Here is a 9,390-nt window from a genome sequence, read left to right on the forward strand (position 1 = left end):
TAATATATAAATATATATATATATTTCCTAGTTTTTCATCACCTCAGGCATTCCCGTGGCCAGCTTATTAATACTAATTTCCCAACATTTCTGCATAGAGCTTTGTTAAGTTTTATTGCTTTCTGATAAAGTTTTTCTTTTGAGTTCAATAGGTATTTTGCTACAAATTTTTTTATGGGCCTACCTGTAAAAATGTGCTAACATTAACCTAGTACAAACAAATGAAGATTTAAATTTTTTGTTTCAATACTTCATTTAAAAAATTTCACCTGTATTAACTTGTTACTACTTAGAAGCATTTCTAACCAAGTCTGGTGGGCAGTACCAGTTCGTCCAGTTGTATGCTGGCTTATATATAGTTCTATACAAATGGGCCTCAGTTGTCCTGATGTAGCTCTCTGGTGGTTCTTGGCATTTTCATTTGGACATTGATTGAATACACATTGCACCGTTTTCTTTTCCATATCAAAACAAAGACCTACTGGTTAGATCTCTCTCTCTCTCTCTCTCTCTCTCTCTCTTCCCCCCACGTTTTCTTTCCATAGGATGAAACATTTTGTTAATTTTTGCTTGTAGTTGTATTTAACCATATCTACGTAGATTAACTACTAATTGGTTTGAATAACACTGAAAGTTTATTTCCTTTTTTTTTTGTTGGGTTGGTTGAATGCTGCTTTAGGTGGAATACCCTGCATTATCTTATCCATGGCTGCCACCATAAACACCCCATGGATGGCTTGAGAACAACCTATTTATATTAACCACTACTTCTTCAATTTGTTCATTTTGGTCCCTCTACTTACCAATTACATACGATGTTATTCTTGTAACAATTTTTCTTCCAAATTACTCTTTTAAATAGTGAGGTGTCACATTGTAATTTTCTCATACTGATGTGTCAAATGGCTATTGATGCAATAGTTTTAGGTGGATTTTTTTAGTTTTCACACTACATGTCACCATTAGGACTACATTGTTTGAAGTAAAACTTTTTTTTTTCGAGAAGAGAGTGAAATACGAGAGTAGTCACAACAGAGGCTCCCGCCATGTATATCACAATTTGTAGCTTTCTTCTGAAAATGGCTAGAAAACTTTTTGACATTTTATAAAATGATTTGATTAGTCTGCAATACAGATATATCAATATCGGTAAGATTTAGAGATAATTTCTTCACACTTGGTTTAAGGTTCCTTGAAGTGATGTTTGCGTTTTTGTCTGCCGTGTCCAGTTCTGGAACTTGGTGAGGCTCATGTCCACCCCTTCAACTACCCCTGCTTTGTTTGGAGGCGGTTTATTGGGTTATGTAATGTATGATTGCACCCATTATTACTTACACCATGGTCAGCCAAAGACTGAAGTACCCAAAAATCTCAAGGTAAAAACACATGCCACCTTTATCTTAGGATGACAATTAAATTACAATTCATTGCTGCAATATGCTGCTAAGCAAAATCATCTTGTTCTAGTATAAATCATTGAAAAATAGTTGTATAATTTACCAGATGTTAACCGATCAAAGTTGGTCTTTTAGCTTTTGTGTATTTAATTTCAGTAGAAATTGAAAGACATCAAACTGAGATACGGTGATTGTGGTAGCATTTTTTCTTTTTTTCTTTTTTAATTAATACTTTCAGCCTCCTTTCTGATAGTATTGTTCTCAAGGGATTAGGAACAAGAGAGTTTTATTTTCACATATATCATGCAGAGTCTTCCATTTTGTGTGTCTAGCCTACAAATCCTAGATGGTTGTTTGCGTCTTTCTTTATATGGAAAAAATGAGAGATTTCAATTAGTTGTAAAGGGTAGATTTAATTGCAAGTCTCTACCAAGTATTTTTCATTTTCTCCTATCTACATTTTTTTGTAGCATCTTTCTGTGTCTGTATCTTATACTAGCAATTATCTCCATCATGTAAGCCATACAAGCCAAATCATCTTACCCTTATTTTTTCTGCAGAAGTACCACTTGAATCATCACTTTCGGATCCAGGATAAAGGCTTTGGCATCACTTCATCACTATGGGATAAAGTTTTTGGAACACTTCCTTCAACGAAAGCAGATGCTAAAAGTATGTAGATTACTATCAAGCGTAGCATATGTTCGTTGGTTGAAATAATAGCAAAATCAGGAATTCCTGCTTTCATTTGTCTAAATTTATTTTGCTCCCTCCCCAATTGATGTTTCTGGTGGTTAGCGTGCCATATTTTGTCAATTTTATGGTGCCAAAGTTCTACATTGTGTAAAAATTGATCTCGTGTCAGATTTATGGTGGAAAACTCACCTACTTGTTCATATTCCTTTCTGCTGTAACTTCAATAATATTCTTATTTGCCTATGGTGGCTTAGTTTGCGTTATAACTTCTACTTTCCAAGAAATCATGAGTTTCGGGCAATAATGCTTTCGCAACTGCACACAACTACACATTGTTTTGTTTCATCTAAATTTAGTGAATTATGTACTAAAAAAATAAATAAAAAATAGTGAATTAAGCGGGGGATTTTTGGTATTTTTTGGTTTATTACATTTTAATTGCATTTTTAAGCTATACTAATTAAAAGTAGACATATTAACCAAAAGGTATTCTATTAATCTCTATGTAAAATTAATAATGTAACAAAGTATGCATTTTATTGTTTATTAAAAGTTAATAATATTTATTAATTAAACCTCCTAATTGCATATTATTAATTCATAGGAGTTGCATATGCTACACATTATTTCTTAGGGGTTATGGACATCCATATAAATGATATAGTTATATTATTTATAACACTCTATCCTGGAATTATATCCCTCATGTTACATGAATCAAATTTTTTGTCATATTAAGAAAAAGACAAGACCAATTAATTGAATAATGTGTCATCTCATTTTCTTTAATATTATATAACTTGTCTTTTCTTAATATGATAAAAAAATTTGTTCATATAATATAAGGGATATAATCCTAAAAAAAAAACTCCGACTCAACATAAAAAAATAGTAATCAACTTCATGATATAAAATCACTAAAACATAAGCACTAAATAAGATGTGTTTCTTTCTTAGTACTTGTGCTTGTATTTCTGGCAATACAGTCACTGAAATTGCTCTTTGAGTGATATTCCTAATTAATTAAAATATGGAGAAAATATGTATCATTTTAAAGGACACAAAGTTATATCATTTTAAGTGAGAGAAATAGATAAATTATGGAAGAGAGAATAAGTGAAAAAAGTTTTAAAGATGTGGATCTCATCTCTTTGTGAGAGTGAAAGGATATAAGGTATGTCATTTAAAATGACACCTTTTTTCCTTAAAATATATATCTCTTCTTTATTAAAAAAATATTTGACCAAATTTATGTGTGCACTTGCACACATTTGCAACCAAATACGTCCGCCAATGATTGTGCTACAAGTCGTGTTTTATATATTACAACTTCATTTTTCTCATTATATTTTTGCATTTTTGTACCTCATTGGCTTTACACCGTCATGTGTTTGGATTATAGGTCCAAAAACTTTAAATTTGAATTGCGTCTTTATACTTTGGCCATTATTTTTCTATTTACATTCATCAATAAATTTTGTTACATTATTTCATTATTTGCAAAAATATTGTCGACAACTATATTTTTATGGTTACAACTTTTTCGGGTAATGACAAAACTTTTTTTTTTTTGGAGTTACCCAACCCTAATTATCTCTTTGAGACGAGTTGGCTCCCTCCGGTATCCCCACGAACTTCGACTCTTTGAGCCGGCTATGAGACTAATTCGGAATGCGGGGGAACAGTGATGGCTAAAGGTTCAGCCCCCTCCCCAAGAATGCATTCAGCGGGAATCGAACACATATCCAACCCCACTAACTCAGCGCCAAGTTACCAACTGAGCTGCACCCATTGGGTGTAATGACAAAACTAATAGAGATGTCTTCATTTTCATTATTTTCAAGTACCTGAACCTCCCTCGAGGTTAGCAATTGTTTTCATATTATGACCATCTTTATCATTTGCTCGTTTCTTCTTTTTGAGGATTTTTACCTTTGGAACCGATCATATTTCCATATTTTAAGCGTAGTTCAGTTTCATTTGCATTCATAGATTTTCCTGCTTGGACATCAATTTGTTACAGTTGGAATATTAGACTTGTTGTTAGTCAAACATCTCGCAGTATAATATATATTTTTTCTCATAATTGTTTAGTGCGAGGATCTATATAAGATAATGATAATGATTTTAATTAATATATATTTTCAATTATTTATTTTCTCCCCCTCATGTTGGAAAGACTGATAACAATAAGTAAAATATTAACTAAATCGCACATCAAAAAATTATAAGATTTGAAATATTTGCCTCGTGACCATAAGCCAATTGTAATGGAGATAATTTATGATAAATTGTTGACATGATTCATACAAGTAATGCTGCATGTAAAATAGCATATCCCCATGCCGAAATGGGAATTTTGTTCTCATACGCAATGATCTAGCTATTAAGTGGAGACATTTAAAAAATAAACCATTTTGGGTATGATCAGAGCCGGCAAAACGGGTTCGCCTCGGCGGGCCAACCCGCTAAACGGGTCGGAGCGGGCTGAGTTTTTCGACCCATCTCAAAAGCGGGACGAGCTCATTTTTTGGCGGGTTGACAGCGAGCATAGGCGAGCCGTGGCGGGTCAGTGTAAAATAGGCTTGGGCTGGCGAGCTTACCCGCCCAACCTGCCAAACGGGGCAGGGCTGGCTGACTCTTTTTTTGGCGGGGTGGGTTTGCCACCTCTAATGATCATTAGCAACATGATGTTCAACTATGATTCCAGTTGACCTAATTATTAAAAGCCTGAGATGTAAATTCACTGGCATTATCAAGATGATTTGTCTTTATTATATGATCTAGGAATTGTGCTCTTAATATTATTATTTTTGAGCAAACAATCTCACAAATGTCAAATGTGAGTTGATAATAAACATACATGTGGCTATTTTGTAGAGGCATATATTAAATTTATATAATATTTGAAAGGCCCACATACTGAGTGAATGGGCCCATAGATTTCACCCTATATGAATTTAAAAATGTAGGAGATTGGAAATCAACTTTAGTTGGAGATAATTTCTTTTGAGAACAGGAAACACTAGAAAATTGAAGAATCTTCTGGTTCTTCAGTGCATGATCATATAAAAAAAATTTAATAATTTTTTTCGCATCACATTCGATCCAGGATTGTCCAATCTGTCATGCCAAATAATAAAGTTGTAAGGTTTAAAAACATATAAAAAATAAAAATAAAAATAAAGGGAAAAGTGTTTATCATTTTAAATGACAGAAAGTTATGTCATTTTAAGAGAGATACAGATACAGAAAATTTGAATTTTAAATTAAAAAAAACTACCCATTTTCTCTCCCATGATTTCTGTTTTTCTGTGTCTATCTCTCTCCTAAAATGACATAACTTATGTCATTTAAAATGACAAACACCAAACCCAAAAATAAAATAACTGAATTGATTAACAGTAAAAAAAATGAAAGTTGGCGCTTAAAGCTGTCTCTAGAGATGGCGCTTTTAGCACCATGCTTTGGAAGCAGGGGGACGGCGCCTTCAACGCCAATTTGTGTCATAAAGTGGCGCTTAGAGCGACATGTTTTCTAAAAAATGGTGCAGCGCACTTAGCGCCATCTTGTGAGAGAAAAGGGTGCTTGTAGCGCTGGCACCATTAGCGTCAATGTGAATAAAGAAAAATAGAAGGACCTTGTGGAGACACATCTGCAGCCAAAGAGATAAAAATGAGTAAGATTTTTTTATCTAGGTAATGATTATTTAGTTAGGATTTAGTTAAATTCTAGTTATATTTTTATTTAGTTTGGTTTAAACTTAACTATATGTAATGATTACATCTAGTTAAATTCATCTATATATACCCCTGACACGAAAGGAGAAAAGAAAACCGGGAAGAGAGAAAAGAAAGAAATAGAGAGAGAGAGAGAGCACATAATAGTGGAGGAGAGAGAAAAGAACCAAGAGAAAAGAAAAGAAAGAAGAAAAGAGAGGAATGAGGAAATAGAGGAGAAAGGAAGAAACATATGGAGGGAGAAGAAAAACAATAAGAAGTAGGAAGGAGAAGCAACGATAGACAGAATAATTGGAAAATAAAATAACAATTTTCAATACTCAAGACGATTTCAAGACTCATGCTAATCATAGATTATTTATCTATTGTAGACAAAATATTGGAGATTCAAAAAATCAATTCAAATGTTAATATATAACAATTAATTCGAACGAAAACTGTCATTTTAAAGGATAGTTCCGTTCATAAAATTGTTTATATGTATTTGAAGTGCATAAATATAAAATCATTACATGTGTTTTTTTTATTTAAAAGAAAATGGGTCAATTCAGAAATAAATAATATATCTGAAAATTATAATGTTAAATCACAATAATCATTAATAATGCAAATCCATAACTGACACAATTACATTCAATTATAAAAATCACACAACCGCAACAGTAATAATCATTATTGTATCATTTAACCCATATACATCATGGTGTCAATTCACAAATTCATGCATCAAATTATCAGTAATTGAATCGCATTTAATCATATATTAAATACGGGTTTATTATATCTAATTTTGTAGCAGATAAGTTTATTTTTATTTGTTATTTTTCTCTCTTTTCTTCACATTGGTCCACGTGGGCCCGCATATTTTAATGTATGCGTAAGAGATAAAATTTATCTCATACAACATAAGAAATATTAATCCCATTAATTAATTATAAATGACATTTAATCATATAAAAAAATTATAAATTTATAATGGTTCAATTTCAAATAAAAGGAAAATTAATAGTCATCAAAAATTAAAATGTAATAAATTAATAATTATGACATTAATTTTGATTCAAAAAATTGAGAAGAATGCATGTAATTACATATCATCGTTACTCTTTATTTGCATTCAATTAAAAGAATATTACTGACTAGATAAAAATAAAATATATTATACACAAAACAAATGTTTAAACTCATAACCTTTCTTTAAGTAGCAAGCAAGCATAAATGGTTGCAATATGTATTATATCTCTCTTTATACATGCATTTAAAAAAACATAAATTGCTCCAACAGTTTTTCCTTCATTCCAAAAAATTAAATTTGATTGATGAGAAATTATTTGTAACTATTTTTTAACACAAAATAAATAGCAATATAAAAGGCAAATTTAATTCCACATATTCTAATGCATGGTTATATATATGTTTATATATATGGGCTTATCGTTTCTCAAGCTGCTTAAGATAATTTTATCTCCGGCTACAAAATCATAACCGTACAAAGATGGATCAATGGTGATAAAGGAATAGAGAAAAAAAGGAAATCATAACCATTCAAGGGTGAATCAATTAATATAAGGAAATAAATAAACAAAATGACGTAGTTTTGGGATGGTCGGAGATAAACTTATCTCAAGTTGTAGAAGAAATTTTTTTCCCTATATATGTACGTTCTTTTTTGCTGTAGTCAACGTAGATAAGTTATCTACATTGAACAAAAAATGACATCATTTTGAAGCGAAAACCAAGGAATTTTTATAATTATAATTTATTTCAGAGTTATTATAATCTCTCTCATCATAATTTTTTAATTTTTCAACCCAAAATGACGTCATTTTGAGAGTGAATGTAAATAAATCATTGTAGAAACATTAAAGGCTATATGTGTGTATATATATATATATATATATATATACATATAACATAATATTAATAAAAAATAATAAAAATAGTATTAAATATAAATACTATTAATAAACAAAATTAAAATGGCTGAAATACAATAAACAAAAAATAATAATTAATAAATTACTTTTAAGAAAACATCCTAATTACTTGTAGTTATAAATTTGTACACTGCTTCAGCTTCATCTAATCTTATATATATATGGTAAAATTATTTCTGCAACCGCTTTACGTACAGTAACGACAGGGGTGTATGGTTATGATTACTCACATTTGATGCTTTCATCTTTTGTATGGTTATGATTCCCTGCATTTAATATTTTCACGTATATATATGGCAAGTATTTGATTGTTGTACGTACAACAGCTACAGAAATGTAACCCCTATATATATATATATATATATATATATATATATATATATATATTGGTAGGATCCTTTCACACCGGTGTCAAATTTAAAATTTGCACCTCATCTGAGAGCTGTTAGATAAAAAATGATCAACGACTCTAATTTGTAAGCATGTGACACCATTGATCATTTTTGATCTAACGACTTTCAGATGAGGTGTCAAATTTCAAATTTGACACTGGTGTCAAAGGATTCTACCCCTCTCTCTTTATATATATATGTGTGTGCGCGCGCGTGATAGCCACAACTTCTTGACTTCCTAGTAAAATATAAAACTCTGACTAGTCTTCGTAGAAATAGATAGAAACTCTCCAATTTTTGCCAATTTTTTTTTAACAAAATCCTAATAAAATCTAAACTTAATGATTACCTAAGTAAAAATCTTAAGATGGTTATCAAATTGGCTTGGACGGGGTTGTTCCACGTACCCTTTGCTTGCCATGTTTAATTTTTTTAATTATATTATTTTAGTTATCTTTGATACTTTAATATTTATTTACTTATTTTTTATTCTTATTTTAATTATTTTATTTTATTAATATAAATATATATTACTTTATTTTTTATATATATATTTTATATATATACACCTTGTTTTTTATTATTAATATTATTTTTATTATCATTATTATTAATATTATATATTTATTTATTTATTTGGGCATTGCAATGTGTACCATAGAAGAACATGAAATGTAACACCCCGCATGCATCCAGTAATGTTACCATCAATTATGATATTAAGTGCAGTTACAATTACAACAGTTCATTTAAAAACATGGTAAAACTTTTTTTTAATACCGTTTACAAAATCTTTACCTTTATATAACGACTGTATTCAATTTTTTCCAAAAATATGATCATAACTCAAAACTATTGCAGAATTATAAATACTATTGTTTAACATCATACATAGTCTATTTAATGTTGCTATGTGGTTCCCATAAATCAACAAAGCACAAATACATAATTTGACATTTTACCTATTGGAGGTACATTCAATTTTACCAAAACTGCAGATGGAACATATGTCCATAAATTGCCATCTTTTTATATGTTAAACTACTCTCTTCTAGCTTTTCAACAAGGTATCACACGCCTCAATTGGAGTTTAATAGCTCTCGATATGCTCTCCGTAAGTTAATTTCTCAAAACAGTCAAAACTGCACTATCAAGCTCACTAACACCTCTCATTGTTTTCCAAACTGCCAGTGTTCTACTTCGCTGTTTGCTACCAAATTTTAATATG

The 9,390-nt window shown here is 30.5% G+C and overlaps 1 pseudogene; it reads left to right on the forward strand.

Annotated features, from left to right (window-relative positions):
* Positions 1-293: 293 nt before the first annotated feature.
* LOC133301998 (dihydroceramide fatty acyl 2-hydroxylase FAH1-like) lies at positions 294-2,302 on the forward strand (annotated as a pseudogene).
* The last annotated feature ends 7,088 nt before the right edge of the window (positions 2,303-9,390 follow it).

This window comes from Gastrolobium bilobum, unplaced genomic scaffold, assembly GCF_033153095.1.
Source record: "Gastrolobium bilobum isolate Gb01-03AN ecotype WA unplaced genomic scaffold, APGP_CSIRO_Gbil_v1 utg30147, whole genome shotgun sequence".
Taxonomy (NCBI): Eukaryota; Viridiplantae; Streptophyta; class Magnoliopsida; order Fabales; family Fabaceae; genus Gastrolobium; species Gastrolobium bilobum.